Source organism: Lathyrus oleraceus, chromosome 7 (genome assembly GCF_024323335.1).
Source record: "Lathyrus oleraceus cultivar Zhongwan6 chromosome 7, CAAS_Psat_ZW6_1.0, whole genome shotgun sequence".
NCBI classification, from domain to species: domain Eukaryota; kingdom Viridiplantae; phylum Streptophyta; class Magnoliopsida; order Fabales; family Fabaceae; genus Lathyrus; species Lathyrus oleraceus.
The window spans coordinates 11,238,726-11,254,713 of NC_066585.1; positions in this window are offsets into that span (position 1 = coordinate 11,238,726).

Genomic DNA, 15,988 nt, shown 5'->3' on the forward strand with positions numbered 1-15,988 from the left:
GCATCATTCAATAACAAAGCAAGACATGAAACATGGGAAAATTCTGTGCATATTCATGACTCAAGCATAACAGTAGCAGTATTCATCATTGGTTACAGCATAGTATTCATCATCATGTAATCAAAACATGAACAACAGCATACAACAGCACATAACATATTTCACATTGGATTTTCTGGACATGATATTTGGTTCAATGTAACAGTGCACTCATCATCAAGCAGTTACAATAAAATCCAACAATAACACATGGACAACATGTTACAGCAAGTAGGGTTCATTGAGTAGTTACCAACATCAAAACAAACATGACTCAACCAAACATACATCAGCATGGGATTTCATCATCAAACAGTATTTCAGCTTTCAGTTTCATCATCATGAAACAAAGTAGAGCAAGCAATCACAACAAACAGGGTTTTAGCATGTTCATAAAAACATCATCAATCTACAGCAGGTCGAATTTTCAAAATGCCCTAAATCCAAAATCTAGCATACCAACAGCATCATTAACCATCAAGGAACAATAATATAGCATCACATTTTAAGGAATCACAGCAAGCAAGGTGAATCGAACAGAAATAAGTTTGGACACACAACATGAAATCCAGATTTCTTGGCCATGACATAACCATTTCATTCAAAACAAATTGCATTGAAACTAGCATACCAAGACCTTTCAGAAACATAACATAGCAAGGCATATGAGGGAGGTCGATAACTTACTTGGTTTGGAAGAAAACGTAGCAACAGTTATGTATTGATGGAATAAGGTGCAAACAGGTGATGCTTATGCTTTGTAATGAAGGATGTTGAAGCTTTTCTAGCTCGAGAACACTTGGAGCTCTTCAAATCTCATCTTGCCATTAAAGGTCCTTTGTAAAACAGAGCTTGAAAATGTTGGTCCAGCTAGGATTTTTCAATTGGAAAGCAGTCTACAATGATGATGGATGATGAAGAAAGCCAAGAAAGCTCGAGGGTTTACAGCTTTTTGCAGAAAATCTCAGTCAAGCAAAAATGCAAGATGAGAGAGTAAGAGTATTTTCTGTGTGGTGGCTGTCAAAATTAGGGTTGGAAATGCAGAAATGAAGTTTAAATATGGTCTGCTTTTGGTCCTTTAATGATGTGTTAAGCTGGTTTATGCTAAATGATATGATTTGCAATTTTGCTAATTTGTACCAAAGTGGAATGGAGGGTGTGTGCTGCTGCGAATTGGGCCTGTGAAATGCTGCAGAAGGACAACCTGTTTTGCTGTTTGTAGTGGTACATGTACTGCTGTACTGATTTTGTTCAAATGAAGCCAATTGCCAATTTTGTCCATTTTGCATTTTGATTCAAGATGATGGGAAAATGGTAGTATGATGATGGTTTTAAGCTTTGAGCAAGTTTCAAATATGGTTTAAAACATTTCCCAATTGGCAAAATGATGAAAAAGTCCATAAATCAAAAAGTCAAAGTTTGGTCAAACTTTGATTTTAAATGCAAAAGGTCCAAAAATGCCATTTTGAATGGCAAGGTTTTAGGTCATGAAATTTATATTTTTGGAAAGAGGATGAAAAATGTGATGTGTAGGAAAAAACCCCACCAAATTTGGCCTTATGGTTTGAGAGATATGGCTTGTTGAAGTTCAAAAATTGGTGAAAATGATTTGATCATATCTTGACAACCACACATGGGATTTTGATGTTCTTGGACTTTTTGAAAATGGGAGAACAAGATCTTCAACTTTCATGTTGGGCAAAAATTCATTTGAAGCTTGTATCATGATGTAAGTTTAAGATCAAGAAGTTTCCATTTTTGGCAGTTAAAATTACAGGTCCACTTTCTATTTCTGGAAAATTTCTGATTGGCTTGATTTTCTTCCATGATGAGGTTGAACATGATAGATGAGGCTTATACAAGCATGAATGAACTCCTTCAAATCAATTCTATCCATCAAATTCTTGATTAAATCAACCGTTGACCAAGTTTGACTTTTCTAGGGTTTTGGACTGATTGAACTTCTTCTGATGATTTCCAAACCCTAAATCCTTGAGAACTTGACTTCAAATGATGTCCCAAGACATATGAACTTTTGATTAATAATCATGATGCCCAAATTCTGCAAGAATGGCCATCATCCATTGCTTTGACTGATCAATGACTGACTTTGACCTAATTGCTGATGATTGCTTCCACTGCAAGCAACAAGGTTAGACTGACAATATTTTTGTACTTTTTGAATAATAAACATATGAAAGGCAAAGATATACAAATGCAAAGTATGCTTGGTGATCAAGAAATCAACCCACAAGGCAATATACCCACTAGAAGGGGACAAAGGCATGCAATGATCCTTGAGGTTATGATATGAATGATATGGGCCATGAGGGATCTTAGGGCCCAAAATTGGGGTCTTACAAGCACATCAAAAATGCAATTTCTGGACATTTGTAATTGGTAGAAAACATTGGAAATGGTTAAATTGAAAGTCCATTTTTCACCCCTCTCATTTTAATTCAAGCCACTTGAAAAAGGCCATTTTGCTTGGTTGATTTTTGGTGAATTGTGATGAAGGATTTGGATAGAACACATCAAATATGACTTGTAGCAAAAAACCTCACTCAATTTGGCCAAATGGTTTGGAAGATATGCCACTTTGAAGTTCAAAAATGTTTGAGAATGATTTGATCATAACTTGCCAACCACACATGAGAAATGAGTGTTCTTGGACTTTTTGGAAATGGGAGAACAAGATCTTCAACTTTCATGTTGGACAAAAATTCATTTGAAGCTTGTATGATGAAGTAAATTTGAGGAGAAGAACTTTCCATTTTTGGCAAATTCCAATTACAGGTCAACTTTCTATTTTTGGGAAATTTCTTGTCTGACTTCAAATTCTTCACTGTGGATGTTTGACATGTTATATGAGGCTTATATGGACATGAATGAGACCTCTCAAACCAATTCCCACCATCAAATCACTGATTAAATGCACAGTTGACCACAGTTGACTTCTGTTGACTTTGCTAGGGTTTTGGCTGACTGAACCATATTCTGATGAATTCCAAGCCCCTACCACTTGATATCTTGATTCAAAATGATGTCACAACTCATATGAACTCTTGATGAATGATCATGGTGCCCAAATTCTGCAAGAATGGCCACCATCTATCTCAATGACTGACTTTGACTGATTTGACCTAATTGGCTTCATCTGCAAGTAACATGGTTAGATGACAACATTTTTGTACCTTTGGTTAATAAACAGATGAAAAGCAATGATATACAAATGCAAAACATGCTTGGTGATCAAGAACCACACTCACAAGATAACCCACCCACTAGGAGGGAAGCAAAGGTGCACAAAGATCCTTGAGGCAATGATATGGTATGATATGATGCCATGAGGGATCTTAGGGACAAAATTGGGGTCTTACAGATGCCCCTATTTAAGGTCATTCTAGCCGGAGAAGTGAAGTTTAGAAATCTTCATCTCGACGTGGTAGAATGGGCTTAAATAACAGTAATGAGACAAATTTTGGTCCCTAAGAGACCTCATGATGCAGATGTATGTATGCAAAAGACACAAACTCTGTGGGGAATATGATTCACACAGAAGAAAAGACGATCCATCGGAGTATTACACTCACCAGGAACAGAGACTCTAACAAGATTCTTGTTGGGGGTAGTAAAAGAAAAAGAATGCGTGAGCAGGACACGACTTCAAGTTAGGGAAAAACAAAACTGACACAGCGTGAACAAGACACGACTCTGATTAGGGTAACAGAAATCAGACTGGAGACCTCACTGGGGAGTGAAGGACTCACACTGGGGGAAAAGAAGAATTCCAAAGGAAAAACATCCATTGGAGAGACACAAGCTGACTCTTGGGAGAAGCAACAGGAAACTCCACTGAGGAAGCACCAAAGAATGAGATGTTACCGGTATAAGGGCAACAAACTCAGGAAGAATGAATATCTAAGACCGGTATAAGGGTGAGAGATATCAATCAAGCAAACATCTGAGAACGACCTGAAAAAGGTACATAAACTCAGGAAAATCTGACTCCACAAGGGACCAAGGTCATAATAGGGAGCAGAAAGGAAGGAACACCAGGGATACCGAGGTATATAATAGGTGACCGACCAAAGCGTGAATTGGTATATATGCCAAAACACTCATCATCCGAAAGGAGGGCTTGAAAAAGCAAATCGACTTACAGGATGGACATTCGAATCCACAACGGGAAAACGAACCTTACTCAACTGGGGACACAAACCCAAAGAGTGCATGAGATATAATATCCATTACCGGCAGACCGTGGATAAGAAAACTCGCATGAGATATATTATCTATTACCGTCAGAACGTAGATAATAAACTCGCATGGTAAGAAACACCAGAGATACCAAGGTATATAATAGGTGATTTACCGAACACGTGAATTGGTATATATGCCAAAACACTCATCATCCGAAACACAAACTGGTTAAAGGATGGATACTCGATTCTACAAAGAATACGAATCTTGCTCAGATGGGGAAAATCAACAAAGGATTCCAACTAAAGAGCGCATGAGACATATTATTCATTACCGGCAGACCGTGAATAATATACTCGAAAGGAAAAGACACCAGAGATACCGAAGTATATAATAGGTGACTAACCAAAAAGAGAGACAATCGATACCAAGCATCCGGGTAAACGAAAGACAACTCAAAGGGATAAATTGCAAGCATCCGGCAATTATCCAACAACAAAGAATATTCGACTCCGCAAAAGGAAATAACGAAACTTACTCGACCAAGGAAACACAAAAGGGCTTCGACTGAAGAGTGCATGAGATATATTATTCATTACCGGCAGACCGTGAATAACATACTCGCAAGGAAGATTATCCACAACCGGTATAAGGGTTAATAAAGGATAAATCGACCGAAAAGAAAGGTATCGGGATACCAAACTAGGTATATAATGATGACCAATCAAAAGGAGCAACAGACATTACCAACAAAAGGGTAAATGAAAAGCGATCTGCTGAGGATTCACCGGTGAGAATCAATGGTCCGGGGATGAATTGCATAAACAGCAATTATCCACAACAACAAGCTGGGGATATATTGATGACAATCAACTATCCGGGGAACGCAATCACTGACAAACGGTGAAGGGACCCGCTGGGGATGAATTGCAAGCATCCGGCAATTATCCAACTGTACCACAAGGCACAAACTCCGCTGGGGAGAAACATCAACACTTGGGATTTACCACCTACCGAATACGGGGTAGAAGACCACAAACTCAACTGGGGATAGAAATCACCACAGGGAGACACCAACTCTGTTAGGGATAAAACCACAACAACAGAAATCCACTTACAATCAGGACGAACCACAAAGGTTACCTCTGTTAGGGGAAAAGAGATAGGACTTACAACTATCGAATACGGGGTAATAGCCATACTCTGGTGGGGATAACCACGAATTAGGGTTTACATCTACCGAATACGGGGTAGAAAACCAAAAAAAAAACTCTGCGTGGGGATAAAACTAATCACAAATCCGCACGGGAAACCAAAAATAAGGTTTATAACAAACCACAAACTCTGTTGGAGAGTAAGAAACAGGATTTACGACTACCCCCTACTAGGTAGAAAACCAACAATTCTTGCCGAGGAATAAAAGGTATATAACCACCAATTCCATCAAAAGGGCAAAGAAAATAGGACTTACAACTACCGGTATGAGGGTAGAGGCCCGAAAAAACTCCGCTGGGGAACAACCCACTGGGAAGCACAAGACAGTTTGACAAATGGCCAATTCGGGAATAATCCGAAAAGACAGACTGAATTAAGACACGTCCTAATGAGGATATAACTCAAATAGGAAAATCCGTCCCAATATATATGTTGGGAGGAAACGGAAGAAACCGTCATCCACGAGGATGTATCTCAGTGGGGAACTGCAGAAGGACAAGACAAAAGACACTTTCTGCTTATGGCGCTGACTCTATATGGAGAGACTTAACACCCGACATCTGCTAGGGGAGATCTATTGGGGATCTGTATCCATAGCAGGAACAATCAACAAAAGATATATGGCGAGAAATGCAACATGAATATCTGAATGTTTATGAATATGCATGAATATGCGTGATTTATGTTTGATGAATGCTGACAAAACAGACATATCTAACACAAACAGGTCCAGGAATCAAACGCCCGGTACTATACTTCCAGGGGAGAACCGACTGGAAAGCCAATCTGCGGAGATTTACATGCTATAAAGCGTAGATCTGCTGGTACTGCTGGAGAGCAGAGGATTAGAGATATCAGGAAAACACCAAATCTCTGAATGCTGGATCAGCAAACAACCCAACCAGGGTACAGAAGGTCACAACGGGCAAAACAGCCACCAAGACGAATCTGTCGGGGAACAAGAGAAAATCTCGAAGATCCGCAGGGGATTTCAGCATCAACTGAGAAACAAAGAGCTGCAACTCCAAACAACTCCGGGGAACAACCCACTGAAGGAGAAAAACATCATCCAAGTAGAATCCAACTGCACAAGCAAATCTACTGGGGAAAACTGCTGCTGGAGAAAATTGAGTCTTCAACAACACTCTGCTTGCAACTATGTCGGGGAACAACCCCATCACAAGATCTGGAGAAAGAAGATACTACCAAACCAGGAATATGAACCAAATGTCTTACCTGTTGGAGATCATGCCACCCTTGGGAGAGCACTGAGATATTCTTGAGTATCCTTTCAACATTGTGAATATTCACTTTGTTTAAAACAACAAATTTTGAAAAATTTGATTTGTTTAAAAACAATGATATTTTATCAATTAAAACATGCAAAACATTTGTTGAATTGAAACAAATAAGAGTGCAAATAATTGGATAAAAAGCTCAAATTGATTTGATGGAATGGTAGCCTGCAAATGGCAAGACTCCATAGATCTGTACAAATTTGAAATCAGTGATATATATTGGAAGAGGGCTACATTGAACATAATGATCCTTTCTCTACCAATTTGAATCTCGATGTATTCGAAGCTTCAGTTGACGATGAATCGAGAATCCTCTGACGAAATGACAGCTGGTGAAACAGAAAGTCTTGTCAGGATGCAGTTACTTGCCAAATCCCTAATTTTTGCCTAGATTGCCCCAGGGTGAGGTACTCAATCTAGCGGGATGCAAATGTTCTATTTTTTCAAGTCTCTAATTTTTTCCTGGATTACCCTTGCGGGTTCTCCACCGAGATGCTCATTTTTGCCTAAGCCGCCCTTTCGGGTTTTCAACTTAGCGAGCTATTCTGTTTTTCATTTGCATATACTTTTTTTTTTAGGCAAAGTATCTCCTGACTGCATCTGAATTCACAGGACGAGTGAAATCCTCCCCATCCATTGTTGTAAGCATCAAAGCTCCGCCTGAAAAGGCTCTCTTAACAACATATGGACCCTCGTAGTTTGGAGTCCACTTGCCCCTGGAATCGGGCGCGAAAGACAAAACTTTCTTGAGCACGAGGTCACCTTCTCGGAACACACGAGGCTTGACCTTCTTATCGAATGCTTTCTTCATTCTCTGCTGATATAACTGACCATGACACATGGCAGTTAACCGCTTCTCTTCAATCAAATTCAATTGGTCGTAACAACTCTGCATCCATTCAGCATCAGTCAACTTGGCTTCCATCAAGACTCTCATTGATGGGATCTCCACCTCTACTGGGAGAACAGCTTCCATGCCATAAACAAGAGAGAAAGGGGTTGCCCCTGTTGAAGTGCGTACAAATGTACGATATCCATGCAAAGCAAATGGCAGCATCTCATGCCAATCTTTGTACGTAACAGTCATCTTCTGGATAATCCTCTTGATATTCTTATTAGCAGCTTCAACAGCCCCATTCATCTTAGGTCTGTAGGGAGAGGAATTATGGTGTGCAATCTTGAATTCAGCGCACAACTCATCCATCATCTTGTTATTCAGATTAGATCCATTATCAGTAATGATCCTCTCTGGCACACCATAACGGCAAATCAGCTGGTTCTTGATAAACTTCACAACCACCTGCCTGGTTACATTCGCGTACGAAGCAGCTTCAACCCATTTGGTGAAGTAATCAATTGCTACGAGGATAAACCTGTGTCCGTTGGACGCTTTCGGCTCAATCATGCCGATCATGTCGATTCCCCACATAGAGAAAGGCCACGGTGACGAAATCACATTTAGAAGTGTCGGAGGAATATGAATCTTATCCGCATAAATTTGACACTTGTGACATTTCTTCACATGCTTGCAACAGTCAGACTCCATTGTCAGCCAATAGTAGCCTGCTCTCAACATCTTCTTAGCCATGGCATGTCCATTGGAGTGAGTACCAAATGAACCCTCATGGACCTCAGTCATCAATAGGTTTGCTTCGTGTCTATCCACGCATCTGAGCAAAACCATATCAAAATTTCTCTTATACAGCACTTCACCACTGAGGTAGAAACTGCCTGACAACCTTCTCAAAGTTTTCCTATCTTTCACAGATGCCCCAGGCGGGTAGACCTGGTTCTGGAGGAAATTCTTGATATCAAAATACCAAGGCTTCTCATCTTTCACTTCTTCAATTGCAAATATGTGAGCTGGTCTGTCCAAACGCATCACAGTAATATTGGGGACATCATTCCACCATCTGACCACAATCATGGAAGCAAGCGTAGCAAGAGCATCTGCCATCCGATTATCCTCTCGAGGAATGTGATAAAATTCAACTTCTGTGAAGAAAGTTGAAATTCTTCTTGCATAATCTTTGTATGGGATGAGACCAGGTTGATTCGTCTCCCATTCACCCTTAATCTGATTAACAACCAGGGCCGAATCACCATACACATCAAGATACTTGATTCTCAAATCAATGCATTCTTCAAGTCCCATAATACAGGCTTCATACTCCGCCATATTATTCGTGCATTTGAAAGTTAGCCTTGCTGTAAACGGAATGTGTGAACCTTGAGGAGTAATGATCACTGCCCCAATTCCATTCCCATATTGATTAACAGCGCCATCAAACACCATCGTCCATCTGGAACCAGGTTCCGGACCTTCATCAAGTGTAGGCTCATCGCAATCTTTCATCTTCAAATACAAAATTTCCTCATCAGGGAAGTCATACTGAACAGACTGATGATCTTCGATCGGCTGGTGCGCTAAATGGTCAGCCAAGATACTACCTTTGATAGCTTTCTGAGCTCGATACTCAATATCATACTCAGACAACAACATCTGCCAACGGGTAATCCTCCCAGTTAAAGCAGGCTTCTCGAAGATATACTTAATTGGATCCATTCTGGATATCAACCAAGTTGTATGATTTATCATATACTGGCGCAAACGCTTAGCAGCCCAAGCCAAAGCACAGCACGTCTTCTCAAGCATAGAGTACCGAGACTCACAATCAGTAAACTTCTTACTGAGGTAGTATATAGCAAATTCCTTCTTCCCTGATTCATCTTGTTGACCGAGTACACAACCCATCGAGTCTTCAAGAACTGTCAAATACATGATCAAAGGTCTTCCTTCCACAGGCGGAGACAAGATCGGAGGTTCAGACAGATATTCTTTGATGCTATCGAAAGCTTTCTGGCAATCCTCGGTCCAATCATGAGACTGATCTTTCCGGAGGAGCTTGAATATCGGCGCACATGTGGCAGTCATGTGGGATATAAATCTGGAAATATAGTTCAAGCGGCCAAGAAAACCTCGGACTTGCTTCTCGGTTTTCGGTGCAGGCATCTCTTGTATTGCTTTGACCTTTGCAGGATCAACTTCAATACCTCTTTCGCTTACCATAAAACCCAACAACTTGCCGGAACGGACTCCAAATGTACATTTGTTCGGATTCAGGCGGAGTTTAAACTTCCTCAAACGCTGAAAAAGCTTCAACAAATGCTCAATATGCTCAACTTCCGTTCGGGACTTAGCAATCATATCATCAACATAGACCTCTATCTCCTTGTGCATCATATCATGAAACAAGGTAGTCATAGCTCGTTGATACGTGGCTCCGGCGTTCTTCAAACCGAAGGGCATCACTCGATAACAGAATGTTCCCCAAGGTGTCATGAATGTTGTCTTCTCCATATCCTCTGGTGCCATCTTGATTTGATTATATCCGGAAAATCCGTCCATAAAGGAAAAGACTTTGAATTTAGCTGTATTGTCTACCAACATGTCAATGTGTGGTAGAGGAAAATCATCTTTCGGACTAGCTTTGTTCAAATCTCTATAATCAACGCACATACGGACTTTTCCGTCCTTCTTAGGAACAGGCACAATATTGGCCACCCATTGAGGATATGTAGAAGTCACCAGAAACCCCGCATCAATTTGCTTCTGAACTTCCTCTTTGATCTTCACTGCCATATCTGGATGAGTTCTTCTGAGCTTCTGCTTCACAGGCACGCACTCAGGCTTTAAAGGCAGGAAATGTTGCACAATATCTGTATCCAAACCCGACATATCTTCATAGGACCAAGCGAAGATATCTGAATATTCTCGTAGCAAACTGATCAAATCTTCCTTGACAGACCCTTCAAGAAGTGCCCCAATCTTCACCAGACGAACACAATCCTCGGACCCCAAGTTGACTGTTTCCAAGTCTTCGAGATGCGGCTGAATGATCTTCTCTTCGTGCTCAAGGAGACGGGTAATCTCATCAGAAATCCCCTCAACGTCATCTTCTTCTGCCTCAAATACAGGGAATTCAAAATTGGGAGATGGCGTTGGATCATTATGTTCAATGGGTTTTAGGATCAACCTGCATAATGATTTTGGTTAATGAAAAAACTTTAGAATTTAAACAAGCAAACCATTATGCAGATGAAAAAGATTGCTTTTATTCTTGTTTTTTATGGGTTTTTTGTGATCACTGATTTCATGCAAAAGCAAAAAGTGAAAACAAAGGAAAAACAAATGTTTAACAATGCATTAATTGAATGAAAACATCATTGTATATATGCTTTGCCAACAATGTCATCACTTCTCCTTTTGGCATGGGAGAAGGGTTTTAAACAAGGTGAACAATTACTCTGATCTATGGATGACTGTAGGAACATCTACAGCGACCCAATTGTGGCAGACACCACCAGGAATAACGAAGTTGTTCACATCCTCTGCATCTTCTTCCAAGATAGCAGCAGCTTCCTCTTCAGGTTGATCATCATGGATGAATCCTCCACTTGTGAACAAACCTTGCTCATTACATGCCCCAGAACAGTAGCCAATGCCAGCCCGGGATCTATTGTCTTCAAGTTCGATCACCTTCCCTAATCCAGCAACTGCACCACATTCAATGGCCAGCTTTGCATCACGGTAGGAAGTGAATGAAGGAGATTTCTTCTCGATTGGTTCATCAATAGATAAAGCTTGGAACTGAGTTCCAACTTCATCCTCAGCGTCAATATATGAGAAGGAAGACAGATGGCTAACCAAGAGAGCCTTTTCTCCCCCTACTACAACCAATTTCTTATTTTTGACAAATTTCAGCTTCTGGTGTAGGGTGGATGTCACGGCGCCAGCCTCGTGAATCCATGGTCTGCCTAAGAGACAGCTATAAGATGGGTGGATATCCATTACCTGGAAAGTAACTTGGAAATCACTTGGTCCAATTTTGATTGGGAGATCAACTTCCCCAATCACGGTCTTACGCGACCCATCGAATGCTTTCACAACAACCCCACTCTGCCTCATAGGAGGACCTTGATATGACAATCTGGAGAGTGTGGTCTTTGGCAATACGTTTAGAGAAGATCCAGTGTCCACCAGCACATTGGACATTGCATCAGATTTGCAATTCATGGAGATATGTAAAGCCATGTTGTGGTCTCTTCCCTCCTCAGGGAGATCAGCGTCACAAAAGCTCAAAGTGTTGCAAGCGGTGATGTTTGCAACAATACTATCAAATTGCTCAATGGTGACGTCGTGATCAACATACGCTAGATCCAAGACTTTCTGCAGAGCCTCCCTATGGGGTTCTGAATTCAGCAGCAGAGAAAGAATGGAAATCTTGGACGGCGTTTGTAGAAGCTGGTCTACAACGTTGTACTCACTCTTTCTGATGAGCCTCAGCATCTCATCAGATTCTTCATCTACAATGCCACTCGGGCCAATTGAAGAAACGAGAGTTTTTTGTACAGAGGAGGATGATTTGGCAACATCACGTGCCTGATTCTGAACATTCACAGTTGTCCCAACCGGACGCTCAACAGTATCAGAAGCAACAGGAGCTTTGGCAGGTGCAGAAAACACACGACCACTTCGGGTCAAGCCACTTACATCAGCAACGTTGGTCACAGAAGTCGAAGGCAAAGGCACTTCTACCCCATCTTGCACAGCGACAGGATTATATCTGAATGGTATGGCTCTGTCTGAAGAGTAAGGCACAGGGCCTGCAGGTTTAATGACCAAAGAAGGGGAAGCCTTCGGCTTGCTGCTATCTGTAAGACCCCAATTTTGGCCCTAAGATCCCTCATGGCCCATATCATATCATATCATGGCCTCAAGGATCATTGCATGCCTTAGCTTCCCTCCTAGTGGGTAGTTTGCCTTGTGAGTGTGTTTCTTGATCACCAAGCATGCTTTGCATTTGTATATCTTTGCCTTTCATATGTTTATTAACCAAAAAGTACAAAAATATTGTCAGTTTAACCTTGTTGCTTGCAGTTGAAGCAATTATCAGCAATTAGGTCAAAGACAGTCAACAGTCAGTCAAAGCAATGGATGGTGGCCATTCTTGCAGAATTTGGGCACCATGATCAATAATCAAGACTTCATACAACTTGGGACATCATTTGAAGTCAAGTTCTCAAAGAACTAGGGTTTGGAATTCATCAGAAGGGATTCAGTCATCCAAAACCCTAGAAAAGTCAAACTTGGTCAACTGTGGATTTAATCAATGATTTGATGGATGGAATTGATTTGAAGGAGTTCATTCATGCTTGTATAAGCCTCATCTATCATGTCCAACCTCATCATGGAAGAATTTGAAGTAAAATCAGAAAATTTCCCAAAATAGAAAGTGGACCTATAATTTCAACTGCCAAAAATGGAAACTTCTTGATCCTCAACTTGCATCATGATACAAGCTTCAAATGAATTTTTGACAAACATGAAAGTTGAAGATCTTGTTCTCCCATTTTCAAAAAGTCCAAGAACTCTCAAATCCCATGTGTGGTTGTCAAGATATGATCAATTCAATTTCAGAAATTTGTGAACTTCAAAGAGCCATATCTCTCAAACCATAAGGCCAAATTTGGTGGGGTTTTTTCCTACAAACCACATTTTTCCTCCTCTTTCCAAAAATATAAATTTCATTCATCAAAACCTTGCCAATCAAAATGGCATTTTTGGACCTATTTCATTTAAAAATCAAGTTTGAACAACCATTGACTTTTTGATCTATTGATTTTTTCACACTTTGGCCAATTGGAAATGTTTGGAAACATCATTTGTGACTTGTCTAGAGCCCTAACTTGGCCAGAAACATGCATCTCCATGGGCAAAAATGCAAACTTGGTAATTTGGCAAATGGTTTGAAACAAGCAAAACAAGTACTGCATTTCATGAGCAGACCACAAACAGCATTTGTAATGGCCATTAGCAGCTGGTTTCAAGGCCCAATCGTGCAAGCTTACACCCTCCTAAAACCATTGGTTCACACTTAGCAAATTGCATTTTGATTTCATTTAACTAAACCAGGTTAGCACATGATTAAGGGACTTAAAACAGATGATATAAAGCTTCATTTCTGCTGATTCCAACCCTAGAATCGCAGCCTACCATACAGAAAACACATCATCCTCTTATTCTTGCATTTTTGCATTTGAGATTTTTCTGGCCAAATCCTCAAAACCCTCGAGCAACCCATGGCTTTTGCTTCATTTGGACAACATTTGGAGCACCTTTGAACCACCATTCATCACCTGTGCAGCCTCCTTCTCACTCTGTTTTTCAAAGCACACAACAATGGCAGTTAGAGCTGTGAAGTTTTCCAAGCACTACTGAGCCAAGGTTCTTCAAGCATTCATCACTATCAACCATTATTTGCAGCTGTTTGAGCTTAAAACCACCAAAACAACACTGCATCTCGAATTTCTGCAAATCAAGTAAGTTTTTCGACCCTCTCTTTTCTCTTATCCATACTATGCCATGTATATTCCTTGACTTGCTGATGCCAATGAACCTTAAACCATCGAAAATGATTCACTGTGTTAGGAGAAATATGGTTTTGAAGTTCTATGCTCAAACTTGTTTTTGTGGATTTCTCTGTTATGTGCTCGAATTAATGAATATAGATGGTGGATTGTGTTTGTGTTTGGTTTGTTGAAGCTATTGATACGCATGTTGTTAACTTTTGGGCACATTTGTTCTTATTGATTTTGATGAAGATGATGAATACTGCTGTGTTTAAACCTAACTCTGCCCAGAAAACTCCCATGATTATTGCTGTTTAGTTGTTCTCAAATGTTGCATGAGGATAGAATGTCATGGCCATGTTTGATTATTGATGCTGGTTACGTTTGTTGTTCATGATTAACGCTTGAATGATGAAGCTTGTGTTGCTGTTGGCCAAACCCTAGGGTTTTTCTTTAAACCCAGAAATTCGAATGCTCATTGGCCAGATTACTGTTCCATTGGGTTTGGACCAATGAGAACATTTCGTTCTCTATATCAAAACGCAGTGTTTTGATTAATGATGTCCAATATTACAAAACTGCCACTGTTGACCATTGTTTGACTCGTTTCCCATGCTATGTGCTCATGTTTCATCCAATTATTCATCCAACTTGCAAAATTCATTTCTCATTCATTTGAACTCCAAAAATCATGAAAATTTTTGCATAATCTTCACATGGATGTCTAGTATTTGATTATGATTTTTAATTAATTTTTAATTGGCTGGATTTTAATTGATAATTGATTTCTTAACAAGTATGCATATTTGACACCCTTTGTCATTCCTTTTGTGAAATACTCATGATGTATCCAATGAGCTTGAAATTTTTTGTGGTAAAACTAGACACATTGACCTTTGTTTCCATGTAGAGTTTATACATTTATCATTTGTGGTTTGCTAGATATGAATTTTTGAACTAGGGTGTGACAATTTGTGTCACACCAATGATATGCAAATGTATGATTTTTGTTCACATGTCTCCTGGCCTCCAAATGACCCCAAATTTTGCATGAATGATCTCTTACATGTCTAGTTTGTGTATGAATTTTCTGGGAATTAATGATGCTGTTTTCCATTTATGTGAGAATTTTCTTCCCTGCCTAGTCAATTGTTGACTTTTTGTGCTACATGATGCCAAATCCTTTGTGAAATTCTCACACCTTATTGTATGACCATGAAATTTCATATGTGATAACTAGACACCTTGAGCTTTGCATTGGTGTTAATCTCATTCATTTATCATCTGTTTTCAATTTGATATGATTTTTTGAAGTTGACCCATGTTTGTTGACCTTCATTGTGCATACTTGAAATTATGTTGACTTCTTGATTTTAATTGACTGCCTTCCTATCATCCAAATGCCATGAAATTTGACATGCTTGCCATGCTAGATGTTAGGATTGAGTGTGATTTATTTGATAATTTTTGAGAATGTTTGGGTTGACTTTTGAATGATGTCTTGCTGTTGACCTTTTGTATGCTTCCTTTGCCATGCTTTGCATTCTTTTGTGTATGAAATGACATTGATGCATGATTTGATTGTGAATCCAATTGAGATTACTTCTTAAATGTTTGAACATGAATTGGGTTGACTTTTCTTTGCTGTTTGACTTTTTTTCTTTCATCTTTGACCCTAGGCTAGTCCTAGTGGTCTTTTAAGCTTACAATTGAGCTATTGTTTCAGGTTAAGCACCAATGCCTCAAAGGTCATCCAAATTTGATTGAGTTGGATTATATATATTGTGCTAACTCTTGTTTTGTAGGTGTGACTCATATGA